The following is a 17,321-nucleotide window of genomic DNA, read 5'->3' as shown; positions in this document are numbered from 1 at the left end:
AAAGGACCCCGATGGGCATCATGGCGGATGAACACATACCCCGCCGTCCGCAGGCTGGGCGGCACACAAGCCTTCGGGAGGCCGTGCTGCGAGGTGGGCACCGGCGTGAAACCCCGGACCCTGTCCTGGAGCGAGGTCCGCTCCTGGGCTGCCGACCAGGGAGCTGTGGCGGTGGGGATGAAATCCCCAGGAACCCGTAGTGGCTGTCCGTAAACCAGCTCGGCCGACGAAGCCCGCAGGTCCTCCTTAGGGGCAGTCCGGAGGCCCAACATGACCCAGGGGAGCCTATCGACCCAACCGTCATCCGTAAGGCTGGCCCGGAGTGCAGCTTTCAAGGAGCGATGAAACCGCTCACACAACCCATTAGCCTGGGGGTGATAAGCGGTTGTTCGATGGAGCCGCACACCCAGGCCCCCGGCGACCGCATTCCACAGCTCGGAAGTGAACTGAGGTCCCCTGTCAGAGGAGACATCAGAAGGGGGGCCAAACCGGGCGACCCAGGTGCCTATGAACGCCCGGGCCACGTCAGAGGTCGTAGTGGATGCCAGCGGGACAGCCTCCGGCCAACGGGTGGTCCTGTCCACCATCGTTAGGAGGTAGCTGAACCCTTGAGAGGGCGGCAGGGGCCCCACCAGGTCCACATGCACGTGGTCGAACCGCCGCTCCGGCACTGAAAAATGCGCCAGCGGAGCAGTCACATGCCGATGCACCTTGGCTCGCTGGCAAACCACGCAGGCCCGAGCCCAGTCCCGAATGTCCTTCTTAAGGCCATGCCAGACAAACTTCCCGGCCACCAGCTGCTGTGATGTCCTCCGCCCAGGATGGGCAAGGCCGTGCACGGCATCGAAAACCTGACGCCTCCAACTGCCGGGCACGACCGGCCTTGGCTGTCCAGTGGAGACGTCACACAGGAGCGTGGCACCGACGTTGTCGTACTTGATGTCCTCCAACCTGAGTCCCGTGACAGCTGTCCTCAGAGCCTGGACCTCCGGGTCGGAGGCCTGATCACCTGCCATGCTGGTGTAGTCGATTCCCAGGTGGACAGCTCCTGCGATGGCCCGGGAGAGGCAATCAGCCACGTGATTGTCCTTACCCGCCACATGGCGGATGTCCGTGGTAAACTCGGAGATGTAGGCCAGCTGTCGCTGCTGACGGGCAGACCACGGCTCCGAAACCTTCGCCATCGCGAACGTCAACGGCTTGTGGTCCACGAAAACGGAGAATGGCCGAGCCTCCAACAGGAAACGGAAATGCCTAATGGCGAGGTAAAGGCCGAGGAGCTCTCGATCGAAGGTGCTATATTTCCGTTCGCAGGGGCGGAGCTGCCGGCTGAAGAATGCCAGCGGCTGCCAGACGCCGTTCACCAACTGCTCGTGCACGGCACCAACAGCATAGTCCGAAGCGTCGGTGGTCAGGGCAATCAGCGCCGCAGGCAAAGGATGCGCCAGCATAGTCGCCTCGGCCAATGCCCGTTTAGTGTCCCCAAAGGCCGCCTCTCTCTCAGCGGTCCAGTCAATAATATGCTTTGTTGTCTTACCCTTGAGTGCCTCATACAGGGGCCGCATGAGCCGGGCCGCACGGGGAACAAAACGGTGATAAAAATTCACCATCCCCAAAAACTCCTGCAGGGCCCGAACTGTAAGAGGGCGCTGGAAGTCCGCCACTGCAGCCACCTTCGAGGGCAGGGGAACAGCTCCCTCCTTGGTGATGCGGTGGCCCAGGAAGTCAATGGCGATCCGGCCGAATTGGCACTTGGCTGGATTGACAATCAGGCCATGCTGGCTGAGCCGCTCGAAGAGTGTTCGCAGATGCTTCATGTGCTCGGCCGTGGAGGCGCTGGCGATCAGAATGTCATCCAGGTAAACGAACAGGAATGGCAGGTCCCGCAGCACGGTGTCCATCAGGCGCTGAAAGGCCTGGGCTGCGTTCTTCAGGCCGAACGGCATCCGTAAAAACTCAAATAGTCCAAACGGAGTGATCACCGCCGTCTTCGGGACGTCCTGCGGCTGGACGGGCACCTGGTGATAGCCCCGAACGAGGTCCACCTTGGAGAACACTACCGCACCGGCCAGGCGGGCAGAAAAGTCCTGGATGTGGGGAATCGGATAGCGGTCGGGCACCGTAATGTCATTGAGCCGGCGGTAATCCCCACATGGACGCCACCCACCGCCAGGCTTCGAGACGATGTGGAGCGGGGAAGCCCAGGGGCTGTCCGATCGCCGGACAATTCCAAGACGCTCCAGGGTGTCAAACTCAGACCTAGCAACGGCGAGCTTAGCAGAGTCGAGGCGCCGGGCCCTGGCGTAGACCGGCGGGCCAGTGGTCGCGATGTGATGCTCCACTCCGTGCTTGGTGGCGGCAGCTGAGAACGTGGGCTCCGTAAGCTCCGGGAATTCCGCGAGGAGGGGGGAAAACACATCGGAGGGTGAGAGTGCGCCCGACAGCTTCGTCGTGCCCGAGCCACTGAGCTCACATGCCAGGGAGCTAAAAGTCTCAGCACTTATCAAGCGCCGGTTCATCACATCCACCAAAAGGCCATTGGCGCAGAGGAAATCGGCGCCGAGGAGGGGTGTGGAGACCTCCGCGGTGACAAAATCCCAGCCGAAACGCTGACCCCCGAAACATAAATTAACAGTCCTAGTCCCAAAGGTGCGGATGGGGCTGCCGTTGGCGGCCTCCAGGGCGGGGCCGTGGCCGCCCCCTATTCTGTCAATGCGTGACGCGGGCAGAACGCTCACCTGGGCCCCCGTGTCACACAGGAACCGTCGCCCAGAGCCTGTATCTGTGATGAATAACAGACCCCCAGAACGGCCGACACACACGGCAGCTAGCGAGTGCCGGCCCGTGCATTTCCCGATGCCACGAAACTGCACGGGGGGCGGCACCTCCTAGCTTTGGGTCCATACAGGGCGTGGAAATAGCACAGGCCTGCAGACTGCTGTGGCTGTCGTCGTGTCGCCGCGGCCACAGCGATGGTGTCCGTCATCTCCAGGTCGCCAGTGGTGTGAGCCAATACGGCCGTGCAGCGCTCGCGCCCGGCGGCGAAAAAGCGATCCGCCTCCCTAGCCAGAGCCCGAAAGTCCGTGGTGTCGCTGTTGGCTAGAGCTGCCCTAACACGCACTGGCAGCTGCTGCATAAATAAAGCCCGAAACAAAAAACAAGGCCTATTACTCCCCAGGAGATTGAGCATGTGATCCATGAGCTCCGATGGTTTGGAGTCCCCGAGGCCATTCAATGCCAGAAGCTGCTCGCCCCGTTCAGCCTCCGACAAACAGAACGTCTCCATCAGGAACCCCTTTAGCAATGCATACTTCCCACGGGCCGGGGGGTCCTCGAGAATATACATCGCTCTGGCCGCCGTCGAGCCACCAAGCGCGGAGACTACATAATAAAACTTGGTTTCATCCGCAGTAATCCCCTTCAGCGCGAATTGCGCCTCCGCTTGCGCGAACCAGACCCGCGGCTGCCGTTCCCAAAACTCCGGGAGCTTCAGGGAGACTGCCATCACCGGAGCAGCAGCCACGGAACCTTCCGCCGAATCGAACTCCATAGCCCAATCTCCGATCTGCGCGTCCTCGCTCTTCCAGCGCATAGAACAGTAATCCGGTAAAACGTCCGGAAACTGTCAGGGTCACCAATGTAGGAGATCGCAATGAAATGGAGACGGAGACTTGATTTCCGGTGAAAAACACGAGAAGGATTTATTTCCCAAAACACAGAACCCGCACAGCCAGAGGTGCGTTCCTTAAGACCTGCGTTGTAACACCAGGTGGGTGCCACGCCCCCTTCCCTTAAAGGGGGCACGCACTATACAACATACACAGTGAATACGATACCGCTACAGGCCACTGTTTTTCAGTTTTTTGACTTCATTGAATGATGATGTATGTGAGCCCTTTGCACTGATAAAAATACTGACCATTCATGTGGCTGTTTGAGCATGGAAAACATGAAATTAATGTATGTTGGTTCAATTAACATACCGTACATAGGTTATGATTCTGGACGATTTTTTAGGTAGTGGCCATCGCCAAAATGCACCAGAATACAGGAAATCATCTACCAAATTCAATTATGTAGCTTCTCTCAGCTCACGTATAGTTGAAGTGTGCAGTCATGTGGCCCTCCGATGGTTATGATAAAAAATGTGGCCCTCTTTATCATGAAAGTTGCCCATCCCTGGAGTAGCATCATCATGACTGCCAGCTGACATCAGACGCCTTGCTAGAGAAAAACAGTTCCAGCCATCACATTAGGTGAGTCTAGAAATGCAGCAAACATGAGGCTTAGTAACACAGCAGTTATAGACTTTTTTTGTCTTTTTTTTCATCTTTAGTTATGTGTTCATAATGGTACGGCCCTCTGAGGACTTTGGAAAAATTGAAATGGCCCTTGATGAGAAAAAGGTTCCCCACCCCTGCCCTACACGGTCTATACAGTCCTGGAAGTGGAAAGGAGTCAGGCTTAGTTACCATGTTATCTTTGCGGTAATCCGTGCATAATCTAAACGTGCTGTCTGGTTTTGCTACCAGCAAGCACAGTGACGCCCAACTGGAGTAGGATGATTTAGCCAGCCCATTGTCAATCAAATACTGGACCTCAGTTTCAAAGATTTACTGTTTGGCCATTGGGACACGGGAGAAACGCTGCCTATTTGGTCCAGCATCACTGACATCTATATCGTGCTCCATCATGTTCGTCTATGTCGGTACATCGGAAAATAAAGATGAAAATGACAATCATTGTTTTAGTTCACCCCTCTGTTTCTCAGACATATGCCGCCATAGGCCATCAAGGTTATTCAACACTTCCGTTTTTTTCAGTCGTGGCAATAACAAACAGTCATCAGGGCTACTTTCATCCTCTCCAGCAGCTGCTACCATGGGAGAAGACGAAGCTGTACCCCCGACTGCCAGCAAAGCAGATCCAACAGCATCCCCAGTCAAGTCACTCCTGGACGACGGAGAATAATTTGATTTTAATAAATTGACGTGACAAAGATGAGTAGATTTCCTACGATTTGGTGATGGAATTAGGTAGTCTTGATCAGTGACTTGGAAAACAATATCATAAGGGCCAGAAAATTCTGCCCAAAACGGTGAGCCAGGGATTGGCAATAACGTCAATACCTGATCCCCCAGATCTGTGTCTCAATCGAAAGTCTCCTTCATTCGTGCCTGAGATTTAGCCAAGTTCTTCTTTGCGCACATACCGGCTCATACAAGGAGCCATTCATTCAGGTATGAATTCCGGAGATAACAACAGGCCAGGTGTAGGGGAAACCCAGACACTCAAGGCCACAAAAACAAGTGTAAATCCCACACATAGCCACAAGAGCTCAGCACCAAGCCACAAACCAAGTCGTGATGCCCACACATAGCCACAAGGGACCTGCACCGAGTACACATACGGGTATCCAGGAGGCGGGAGCTCAGCACCATGCTTAGCCAATCAGAGCACATTATGGAGTCCACGCCTGCCGAGTATAAAAGTCACAACACATAGCCCAGGAGGGCAGAACGCTCCATGTAACGCATCCATCGGATGTCTTACTAAGCGTATCTCCACGCGTGTATAGAAAATTCCTCTCCTTTTGCTTTATAGATATCATAGCGAACCTTTACCAAATAAAGTGAGTTACAAGTGATCCTGACTCAGCGACCTTTTTCCAAATGAACACGGCACAAGCCATCCTTAAGCATGGACATTGGACCGTGAACCTTGTGTGCAAATACTACATCATTTGGGCTAAAACATAGACTATCTTGCGATACTTCCTGTGCTGCCAACAGCAACCACGGGAGGCCTTCTTCCCAATCGCACTGTAACTCTGAACAGTACGCTCGCAGCAAAGACTTTAAGGTGGAATTAAATCGCTTGAGCGCACCTTGGCTCTGGGGAGGATATGCGCTACTCAGGCTATGCTTCACCCGAAGTTGATTCAAAACCTCTGCAAACATCTTGGAAGTGAAATTCCTGCCACGGACAGATTGAATTACTTTCGGAATCCCAAAAACGGAGTTAAATTGAGACAGGGCTTTAACGATGGACTTTGTGTGTATACTCCTTATCAGGAATGCTGCAGGAGATCTCGTTGTTTGGCACATTACGGTCAACAAATATTTCAAACCCGACTTCAATGGGGGTAGTGGACCAACACAGTATATTAACAGATGTTCAAATGGCTGTCCCACTGATTTGGCTCACCAGCTATTTGACAGGTATGACATGTTTTAATATACGCTGACACATCACGCGTCAATCACGGCCATTAGAAATGCTGTAGTAGCCGATCATATGTCTTATTCACCCCGAAGTGTCCAGCCCCCTCCCCATGCGCTGTACTTAACACTTGTTCCCTGTATTTCCTTGGCACAACGTCTCAATCTTTCAAGGATACAAATTTACGGTTAAGCAATCCATCATGACTCAAATATCCCTGGTCTGCTCTCTGCAATTCTTCCCCTGACAAAACCCCATCCCTTAATTCTGTTAACCCATCATCTTCTTTCTGAGCCAGAATAAAATCATCACGATCTAACGTTGATGGCCAATTCGGTATTTGTGGGCATGCACGTTTATTTGCACTCGACCCATCCATGACCTGCGAATGACTGTTTGCACGTGTAACCGCACACGCAGTTAACACTCTAGTGTAGCCTTCGCCTACGTGCCCAAAAGCGGATTCAGAAAAGCACTGGCCTTCCACAAGACGGCCCGGCACCCCACAACCTGAACCCCCTTCCGAAGCAGTACCCTCCGTAGGGATTTTGTTCACCTGCTCATCGTTGGGTGTGGGATTCGACTGACGAACATTCGCCACGCATCCAACCCCTTTAGCGGAGTATGGTCTGCTGAAGTTTGACCTGCTTGTGAGTTTATTCCGTAGTGACGGACAGTCCTTCTTCCAATTACCACTTTCCCCACAATAATTGCACCTTTCAGATTCAGCCTTATCCCTATATGAGGAAGCCTGTCTAACCACAAACTGACCACTATTGTTCCCATGGTAACGAGTCGTCTGACAGTCATCACGAGTGTGACTGACAGGTCTAGGCTGTACCGTTATTTCTATGAGTTAAAGCATACTTGTCCGAGAGTACGGCAGCCTCTGCAGCGTTTTAACCTTGTGCTCATTGATAAAGGCAGCCAGATGCTCTGGTACAATGTTTCTAAACTGCTCCAATACCACTAAGTCACAGTTGGTCCAAGCTTGCTACATTGACTGCGGAACACCAGAGGTTAAAATAACCAACAAGGTCTCTGGCCACTTCAGAGTACGTTTTGCCGGTCACCTTTCCTCCAATTTCTAAAATGCTGCCTGTAAAACTCTGGCACTTGTTCGTAAGCCCGCAGTACCGCTGTCTTCACCGACTTGTAGCACCTACGCTCAACCGCTGACAACGCCACATATTTTCTTTTTCTTACTAGTCTTTTAACTTTTTATCAGTATTCTTTTGCTTACTTTCAGCACCTTCTGTCTGAAACCCTTCTGGACCTCGGATCGGACTACAAAGTTAAGTTAAGTAACTTCGTCAGTTTTCTTTATTTATTTCTGAACGTTAAACGTCTGCGTGTTTTGTTTTGTGTTTTGCGCGTGGAGTCGTGCAGCTGTTGGTGGATGACACCTGCTGGCCGGCTAGACTGCTGCTAACCCCCGGCGCCGTCCAACTGGCTTCCCCGTCTCCAGCGTAGCTACAACCGGCTTGCTCCACTCCTCTGCCTCCGCTGTGCTGGCTCTGTGGCTTCACCATAATCGCCTGCTACCGCTGGCTTCTTCCGACTTCACAACCTGTGGATTTTTAACCTGTTCCTCTGGATTGCGCCATGTTTGACTCTCACGTAACGAGCGCATCTCTGCCGCTCCGTTACTCGGTAACGGAGATGTTACGTCTACGCATCTTCTCAAGGACCCCCCCACCTCAGCTTGCATCCCACCATGACATTCTCAAACAACCAAAATACATCCACCGAGGCTCTGGACGGAATTTTCAGTACACTCACACCAGCAACAAAAACATCCGCTCCTTCTGGTCCACTGGGCCCCGCCCCCCTCCTCGCACAGCCCGTACGGTCAGTCCCGTCAATCACAGTGTACTGTCCTCTCTGCTCAAAGCAACCTGCTACACTCTACTCACCTGTCTGAAACTCTGTCTGCTGAACACCAGATCCCTCAGTAATAAGGCCCTTTTGATAAATGACTTTATTGTTGACCAGAGCCTAGACATTCTCTGCCTCACTGAGACCTGGCAACAACCAAATGACTTCTCCCATCTAAATGAGGCTGTCCCACCAGGTTTTTCTTTTATTAGTAAACCCCGGGTTAATGGGAGGGGAGGTGGCCTCGCTCTCCTCCATCGTGATAACATCAAAGTCACCACTGTCACAGTCCCCATTCACTCCTCCTTTAAATGTCTAGCTGTAAAACTCTCAGGCCCCAAACCCACTATCATTGTCACCATTTACAGACCACCAAAACCCTCTGCCGTTTTCCTCAATGAATTCTCATCACTGCTTACATCTGTATGTGCAATGTCCCCCACTGTTATCCTCCTTGGTGATTTCAACATCCACATTGACAACCCATCCTGTACTTTTGCTAATGACTTCACATCACTTCTGGACTGTCTTGGCATCACACAACATGTCAACCTCCCAACCCATAACAAAGGTCACATTCTGGATTTAATCTGCTGCACTGACATCACTCCCACTAACCTTGATGTCATTGATTTCCCCATCTCCGACCACAAAGCTGTACTTTTTGACATTCATACCCAACTACACAAAACCAAGGAACAACGGACCATCTCCTTCAGAAACATCAAACTTATCAACACCACAGACCTCTCCACCATGATCAGCTCCTACCCCAATCCTCCCCCAGCTTCCTCCTTGACTGACCTGGTGACTCACTACAATAACTGCCTCACCACCCTGGCCCCCCTGAAAACCCGCTCAGTCTCATTCACCCACACTGCTCCCTGGTTCACTCCTCATCTGCGCCAGCTCAAAGCCACTGGTCGTCGACTGGAGCGACTCTACAATAAGACTCAACTCACTGTACACCGCCAAATGTATTCAGACCACCTCCATCACTACAAGAATGCCCTCACCACTGCCAAAACCTCATACTACTCCAACCTCATCAACACTGGTGCAGGCAACAGCAGAGTCCTCTTCTCAACAGTCAGCCACTTACTTCAGCCTCCTAAATCCCTCCCTCCAGACATTTCCACCACCCAATGCACTGCGTTCCTGGACATCTTCAGCTCTAAAATCAACACCATTCACCAACAACTGGCCTCATCTCGCACCCCCTCTGATGACCCACCCTGGATGATCACCTCTGGCCAACCTCTCATCAGCTCCCTCTCTGACTTCACCCCAGTAACAGAACAGACCGTTTCAGAACTCATCCGCAAAGCCAAAACCACCACCTGTCAACTCGATCCTCTTCCCACCTCCCTTGTCAAAGCATGTCTTCCGTCCATCTCCCCCATGATCACCAACATAATTAACTCCTCCCTCACTACTGGTACTGTACCCCCCACTCTCAAGCTGGCTGCCATCACTCCCATCCTGAAAAAACCTGGTGCTGACCAGAGGTGGGTAGGAACGCGCTACATTTACTCCGTTACAAATACTTGAGTAACTTTTTGGATAAATTGTAATTTTAGGAGTAGTTTTATTGCAACATACTTTTACTTTTACTTGAGTAAATATTTGAAGAAAGAACGGTACTTTTACGCCGTTCCATTTGGCTACGTGACGGTCGTTACTTAGTTTTTTTAGATCTTTTCTTTTATTACATGCAAGATCTATTTTTATCACGTGAATATTCCTTAGCCCAAGTGAAGGAGTTCAAGTACCTCGGGGTCTTGTTCGCGAGTGAGGGTACTATGGAGCGTGAGATTGGCCGGAGAATCGGAGCAGCGGGGGCGGTATTGCGTTCGCTTTACCGCACCGTTGTTACGAAAAGAGAGCTGAGTCGCAAGGCAAAGCTCTCGATCTACCGGTCGATCTTCGTTCCTATCCTCACCTATGGTCATGAGGGTTGGGTGATGGGTGATGACCGAGATCGCGGGAACAAGCGGCCGAGAGGCAATTGAATAACGCCTGCACACACACACAGGCACGCACGCCAGTGTTTCCGCTAGAATAAATTGGTGCCGGTCATGTGACCGGGAAGGTTTCATTTTACCGGTCAAATTGAAAAAAAAACGGTTGGATATTGTCCGTGTTTATTGCACTTAAAAAAATTGATAGGCAGGCTATATAAAGAAGAAGAAGTGTGTGATCATATTTTGATTCGCCATGGTTGTTAAATACCGGTGCTCCGCAAAGCTTGCCGCCGGCTTTCGCTAGCTTGCCGCCGTTTAGTTCATAAACCTACGGTAGTCTATAGGGGAGCGTGTCTATGTTCCCCGAGTCCTATGTTCCCCTCTTTGTATGAGACTGGGGAACATAGGACCCTTTTTTTTTTAAAAGGGTCCTATGTTCCCTGCTTTTCCCAAAAAAGGGTCCTATGTTCCCCGATATGTATGTGACCGGGGAACATAGGACCCTTTTTTTAAAAAGGGTTCTATGTTCCCCGGTCTGTTACTTTTTCCACCATTACTGCCAAATTCCGGCCGAGATAATTACCATTGCATGTCTTTACCTTTTGTGGAAGAGGGAGAGACGTCGGAGAACCTGACGCAGTATATTCATACGCCGGTAAACAAACCCCGTGATATTATTATACAATTATATTATATACTATTATATAAAGAGCTCCGGGAGTCGCAAACGGCAACAATCACTTTCTCCTCCATGCTGCAGTTCACCCCGGACTGCGTTGCGTGTGTTGGCCGGTGAGTTGGCCGGTTGTACGCTGATTGGCTGTTACGTTAGACATGTCACTCTGTTGAACGCCGATTGGCTGTCATTACGCGAATGCCGCGTCAAAGTTTAAATATTTTTAAAGATTGATAGATTGCGGGGAACATAGGACCCTTTTCTGGGAAAAGGGTCCTATGCTCCCCGGTATGTAGCCTATGGCTACAGGGGAACATAGGACCCTTTTTGGGGAAAACCGGGAACATAGGACCTGCTCAATTTTGTTCTGCTCAATGGTTGAATCTCCTCGCGACTGAATGTTTGTATACAGCGCGCATGCTGTATGAGCGCAGGGTTGATGCGCTCCACTTTTTTCTGTGGAGAACCAGCGCCTTGAACATTAAGCATAAAACGAAACCGGATCGTTTTCGCCCGTTTCGGCTCCGTGTGGACGGGGCCTTATTTCCAATCGGTCATTCTGACCGGAGACACTTAGAATTTTCGGTCCTCCTCATTTTTTTCCGGTCAAAGACCGGTAATTACCGGACAACGGGAACTCTGACGCACGCACACGCAGAGTGGTAATCGGGAGAGTTGGGAGAATTCCCTGTGGCCCGTCAACGTTTCGGGGGGCGCCGGGTCAACGTCGCAACCAATTCGCTTTTATCTAGAGGGGAGTAACTGAGCGCCCCCTCCCGAAGTGGCACAGCCCAGGTCGGCCTTGAACTGCGATTGGTCAGAAAGACGTAACAGCTAATGACAACATTGAACTCTCATGCAGGCTCGAACAGAGTGACACACACACACACACACACACACACACACTTTATTTTTAAAACTCTTATTTATTTTATTTAAAAGGATGTTATTTACATTATCTTTATTTGAACATTGCTGTTTTATATTTTGTTGGTGTCTATTTTGTACCGTTTGTGTTGCTCTGTTTATTTAAAAAATAAATCGGAGAAACTCAGTACTTGTACTCTTGAGTACTTGAGTAGTCTTTTCACTGCATACTTTTTTACTCTTACTTGAGTAATTATTTTTACGAGTACTTTTACTTCTACTTGAGTAATTATTAGGGATGTCCGATATTGGCTTTTTTGCCGATATCCGATATGCGATATTGTCCAACTCTAAATTTTCGATTCCGATATCAGCCGATACCGATGTCGATATTTGGGTTATTCTTCCTCAAACCTAATTTAGGTAACATTACATATCTCCTGTTGTGGAATTAACACAACATGCTTAATGTTATTGTGATGCCCCACTGGATGCATTCTTGAATGCAACAAGGCTTTCCAAATGTTAACATTGTCTGTGCAAAATAAGAAAAATACTTCAACTTAATTTAAGGGAAAAGTGCCATGTTTATTTTTATTTTTTTAATGGTCTCAGACAACAGTTTGGATTACACTCTCCCTGAGATAATCTTGACAATGCCCACAACAAATAGGGCAAACTTGACTTCACAAATGATAAAACATTGTACCTGAACAACTATGTGCAACATAGCAGTATGTTTCTTTAACTAAAACTCAATAACCTTAATTGAATAAATGCACAAATATGAGTCAATTGCAATGTGCACTGTACTGCACAATTTTGAAAACATTTATTTGAGATATAAAAAAAAAAAAAAAATCGGTTTTAAGGCAAAAAAAAATCCGATACCGATATTGACAGATATTACATTTTTATGCTAATATCGGGCCGATAATATCGGTGGGCCGATAATATCGGACATCTCTAGTAATTATAATCTTAAAGTAACAGTACTTTTACTTGAGTAAATTTTTTAGCTACTCTGCCCACCACTGGTGCTGACCCAACTGGACAACTCGACACCATCTCCCACCCTCTGCTCCTGGACCGCCTGGCTGGCATTGGGATCACTGGTGCTGCACTCTCCTGGTTTACATCCTACCTCACCGGCCGTCAACAATTTGTTCAACTAAGCAACCACAAGTCTGGGTGTTCAGGTGTCTCACTGGGTGTCCCCCAGGGGTCAGTCTTGGTTCCACTCCTGTTCACCACTTACCTCCTCCCGCTGGGCACACTCCTCCGTCACCATGGGGTCCATTTTCACTGCTACGCTGACGACACACAGGTCTACATCTCCACCAAACCCACCGCTGCCTTCCCCCCCACCTCCCTCATCACGTGCCTGGAAGAGATCCGGAGCTGGTTGAGCAGGAACTTCCTGAAACTCAATGGAAACAAGACCGAGGCCCTGCTCATCGGATCCAAATCCACCCTCACTAAATCACAACACACCCCAGCTCCAATCATAATCATCGATGGATTCCCAGTACCCTTCTCCTCCAAAGTCAAGAGCCTCGGCGTCATCCTGGACAACACCCTCTCAATCGCACCCCATATTCACAACATCACCCGGACTGCATTCTTCCACCTCCGCAACATCGCCAGACTCCGCCCATCACTGACCCAATCCAGCACTGAAATCCTAGTTCACTCATTTGTCACATCACGCATAGACTACTGCAACGCCCTCCTCACCAGACTCCCCACCAAACTCATCAACAGACTGCAGATCATTCAGAACTCAGCCGCCCGGATCATCACCCGCACCAAATCATCTGACCACATCACCCCTGTCCTCATCCAACTTCACTGGCTCCCAGTACACTACCGCATCCAATACAAAACCCTACTCCTCACCTACAAAGCTCTCCACAACCTAGCCCCCAGTTACCTCTGCGACCTCCTCCAAGAATACACTCTCTCCCGCTCCCTCCGCTCAACATCTGCTGGACTACTATGTATCCCCACATAACGACTCACTACAATGGGTGCCCGGTCATTCAGCTGTTCAGCACCCAGGCTCTGGAACTCCCTCCCCCCACACATAAAACAGTCAGACACCATTACAACCTTCAAGTCACAACTCAAAACTCACCTGTTCAAACTCGCACACAACGTCTAACTGATCACTGTTTTGCGGCGGCGTCTCTTGCGGCGGCGGCGGCATCTCTGGCGGCAGCGGCGGCATCTCTGGCGGCGTTGTCTCTTGTGGCAGCGGCGGCGGCGTCTCTGGCGGCGGCGGCGGCCCGGCGCGGCCTCGTCCCCCGCGGCCTTGTCTCGGGCTGCGTCGTCTCATTTGGGGTACGCCAAGGGATCGCGTTGCCCGCATCCTCCACCACTGTGGCAACCCCGATCGTCGGCGGCTGAGATTCCCGAAGGAGACGGACCAAATAGGGTGTGGGTCAACGGTTTTTATTGCGTATAACCACTTAAAAAAGGTAAAACAAAAGACAACGAAAGTTCTTCCACTTATGGGGTAAAAAGGGTGAGGGATCTCCGGGTCTGGTCCGTCGAGAAACTACCTAGAAGATGACTTCTACATCTACAGAACAACGGTTCTCCCAAGCCGGTGGCAGCGGCTCGGGAGAGGCCTCGGACAAACGGCCCTTTTCAGGGCCACCTGAGAGCACTCCTGGGGCTAGGTCCTTCTCAGGACTCCTTTGCGCCTCCTGTCTCGCCTCCCTGGCACCGGGTGACGGGCACGTGGCGTGTTTTCGATGCCTTGGTGCCGACCACGCCGCGGCTGCTATGGCGCCCTCCGTCTCCTGTGTCTCCTGCCGGGAGCTGCCTGAAGAGGGGATCCTCTCCAGGCATCTCTACTTCTCCCCTGCGGTGGACCTGGCTGACGCCATTGACCTGTTCAGGGCCAGCCCTGACTACCACGATGGCGTCATGGACGCCGACGACGACGCTGTTTCCATGGACGACGTCTTCAATGACTCGGCGTCCGGAGTTTCCCGCTCCCGGGTTTCAACCGCCACTGCCGTGGAACGAGAGAGACCGCGCTGGATGGCCGATCTCTTCGGGGAGATCATGGGTGAGGCGGCGGCCATCAAAGGAATTCCTATGCCGGCCCCGCCTCTCGCCCGCATATCGGACGATATGCGGGCAGTAACCCGTCTTCCCGACGGGTTACCCAGTGCCCCTTGTTCCCATCTGTGCAGCGCTTTTTTAGTGCTGCCGGTGGGGACCCTTCTACCCTGAAGGCCCCGGTGAAGTCCTACACGGATTTCACCAACGTGGAGGGGTGGGCCGATACTGGGCGAGGGGGATCCCTCGGCTGGAGCCTCCCCTGGCAGCGCTTCTCTGTCCGGGCGCCGGATGGCGCCCTAACGAAAAGCCGCTGCCCCCCGACCGCCTCCAGAAGCAGATTGTCGGCCTAACAGACAGGGTGTTCGTTTGTGCCTCTCAATCTGCGGCGGCGGTCAACAACATCGCCCTGCTCTCCTCCGCCATGGTCTCCTTGTCGGCTGACCGGGAGGCCTACGGCCCGGAGGAAGCTGCAAGATGGCTGGCGGTTTCCCGCTTTTCCAGCGCCATCCTCCAGCTATGCCAGCCGATAGCCGTTTCGGCCGGCCGGCATATGGCGCGGGCGACTATGATTCAGCGAATCATATGGCTCTCCCACACTGCGGTGCCGGAACGGGAGCGGGCCAGCCTGGTCCAGGGTCCACTAGCGCCGGATGGCCTATTTGGTCCCTGGTTCTCTGAGGTTCTCGCGCACCAGCAGTCTGTCCGTGAGAATCGTTCCCGGTTCGGGGCGATTCTCACGGGCTCCTCCCACCAGCAGGCCGGGAGGAAGCGGGGCCCAGGCCGGTCCCAACGTTCCAGGGGACCGCCTCCGACTCCAGCCCCGGTGCCGCAGCAGCAGCAGCCGCGGCCGCCGCCACCGCGGACGGGTGGAGCAGCGCCACGGACCGGGAAGTTCCGGAAGCTGGCTCCGACTGTTTCCTTCCCAAATAAAGAAAAAAATTAAGACCGTTCGACAGAACGGCAGTAAATGGTACCCAAAGAGCGATATTCCTTAGGCCACCTGCGTCCTACGCTTGTGGCGTGTTCCGACACCGCGGACGGGTGGAGCAGCGCCACGGACCGGGAAGTTCCTGAAGCTGGCTCCGACTGTTTCCTTCCCAAATAAAGAAAAAAATTAAGACCGTTCGACAGAACGGCAGTAAATGGTACCCAAAGAGCGATATTCCTTAGGCCACCTGCGTCCTACGCTTGTGGCGCGTTCCTCCATGTTGCCTCAGCGCATGCGCATAGGTGCGGCGGCCGGACGGCTCGCTCCCTGTTCAGCGGTCACGAGCGCAACGTCTAGACAGCTCGTTGTTTTTACAGCGGCTGGTTCTGGTACGTCTCCTACGCTCGCTGAGCCTCCTCCCTTTCATGAAAAGCCCCCCTTGGTTCACACGCAGTGTGGAGGCGGTAGGGGCAGAGGAATACGGGTTATTCCTGGACGGTCTTCCTCAGCTGTCGGCTCGCCCTCTCTCCAACCGCTATGCGTGGTGGAGACCACGCTACGGGACCCGGCTGCGAGCACGGCTCTGGCAGCAGAGGTGGCACGTCTCTTGGTAAAGGGGGCCATCACTGTCGTTCCCCCCCATGAGTCTCACCTAGGGTTTTATTCCCGCTACTTCCTGGTTTCCAAGAAGTCAGGGGAAAAGAGACCTATTCTGGATCTTCGCGTGTTCAACAGATTCGTTGCCACGAGGAAGTTCAGAATGCTCACTGTCGGAGCGTTGTTCCGGTGTGTGAGAGAGGGCGATTGGTTCACATCCCTGGATCTCAAGGATGCTTACTTCCACGTCCCTGTTCGGCAGGCGCACAGGAAGTTTTTCCGCTTTGCCTTTATGGGGATGGCATACGAGTACCAGTGTCTGCCGTTTGGCTATTCCCTGGCTCCGCGCACCTTCTCGAAGTGTGTGGAGACGGCGTTGGAACCGCTCAGGCGTCAGGAAAAGAGGATTCTCTTCTACCTAGACGACCTGCTTATTCTGAGCAACTCAGAAGAGACCGTGAGAAGGGACACCATGTTGGTGATAAACCATCTCTCCTTCCTGGGTTTTGCCATCAACTGGGAGAAGAGCTCCCCGCTCCCCAGCCGGCAGACAGTCTACTTGGGGCTTTGCCTAGACTCAGCCACCATGACTGCGATGCTTTCGCCTCCTCGGCGAGACGCCATCCTGTCGACGCTCTCTCGTTTTCGCATTCGCAGAAACGTGACCGCACTGTCCACCATGCGCCTGTTAGGGCTGATGGCAGCTGCCCACCCCGTGGTCCCCCTGGGTCTGCTTTTTATGCGCAGACTCCAGCGGTGGTTTGCTCGCCAACGGTTAGACTCCAGGCGACACAAGCTTAGGGTACTCCTCGTTCCCCGTTCGGTGTCGCCAGACCTGGAATATTGGAAAAGACCCTCCGCCCTTCTCAGGGGTGTTCCCCTGGGCAGGGTGGCGTCCTACGTACTACATCAACAGACAGGGGGGAGTCCGCTCCCCTGCTCTCCACCGAAAGGCGGTCGAGCTCTGGCTTTGGGCTCATCAGTATCTCCTCAGTCTGAGAGCCCTGCATATCGCGGGCTATCTTGTATGCGTTTCCCCCTGCTCCAACTGATCCTTCCTCTTCTGGAACGGGTCAGACCGGAGAGTCTGTCCCTGATATTAGTGGCCCCGGAG

This window comes from Gadus morhua, chromosome 11, assembly GCF_902167405.1.
Source record: "Gadus morhua chromosome 11, gadMor3.0, whole genome shotgun sequence".
NCBI lineage: Eukaryota > Metazoa > Chordata > Actinopteri > Gadiformes > Gadidae > Gadus > Gadus morhua.
Note: the sequence above shows the minus strand (reverse complement) of the source record.